This window comes from Monopterus albus, unplaced genomic scaffold (genome assembly GCF_001952655.1).
Source record: "Monopterus albus unplaced genomic scaffold, M_albus_1.0 scaffold198.1, whole genome shotgun sequence".
Lineage (NCBI taxonomy): Eukaryota > Metazoa > Chordata > Actinopteri > Synbranchiformes > Synbranchidae > Monopterus > Monopterus albus.
In genome coordinates, this window is record NW_018128078.1 from 99806 (window position 1) to 100288 (window position 483).

Below are 483 nucleotides of genomic sequence, written 5' to 3' on the forward strand. Positions count from 1 at the left end.
ACAGCTGGAAGAAACAGAGTTAGCATTTCCTACAAACTGAACACATTCTGTTTGTGACTCGATGGACATTTGGTGGTTCACCTCTGCTGCAGCTCTTTCAGACTGCGGCAGGAACGTGTGTATTCTGAATCAGCAGTGGCCTGAACAGACCCACTGTGGTGTATTTCAGAGGAAAAGCTGAGCCGCTTTCACTAACTGGCATCGTGAACACTGCTGACCGTCTCAGAGCCTGAGGAGAAGACTACATGTGGTTACAGTGACTCTGTGATTCGTCAGTGAGCTCGGACTGAATGGCATCGCTCTACAGCTTTACAGCTGCACATGAGTAAACCCTCTGTTTCACTGTTGGTAATGCTGCCTCATTCAGCAAATGTGAAGATGTCTAGATGTAAAAACAACAAATGTTTGCCAAGATGTTTGAAAATCCACCAAAAATTGGAGCCTCGAACCCAACAAAAGATGAGTCAAAATAAAATCAATAAA